The following is a 393-nucleotide window of genomic DNA, read 5'->3' as shown; positions in this document are numbered from 1 at the left end:
TACTATTATCATTCACGCTACATCTCCTCCCACCCCCACCCCCCTCTTCATCCTAAACCTCCCCCACCTCCTTCGCCTCCTTATCCCTTTCCCTCTCTCTCCCATCCCCTCTTTTCTCTTCCTCTTTTCTCTTTTTTTTCCTCTTCCTTCCCCCTCCTTTTACCCTTTCGCTCCCCTTTCCTCTTTACCTCCCCTCCTTTTCCTCTCTGTTTCCCTTCCCCCATCTTTCTTTTCTTTTTGTCCCTTCTTTCTCCTCCCTTTCTCTCTCTCCTTCCTTTATTCTCTGTCGTACATTAAAATGAAAAGAATTTGAAGTCTCTATTTACATGTGATATTTTCTGAGGCGTAAAAGGTAAGCGTAACGCGCGGACGGACGGACCAATTGCAACCAGA

This window comes from Penaeus monodon, chromosome 23 (assembly GCF_015228065.2).
Source record: "Penaeus monodon isolate SGIC_2016 chromosome 23, NSTDA_Pmon_1, whole genome shotgun sequence".
Lineage (NCBI taxonomy): Eukaryota > Metazoa > Arthropoda > Malacostraca > Decapoda > Penaeidae > Penaeus > Penaeus monodon.
Note: the sequence above shows the minus strand (reverse complement) of the source record.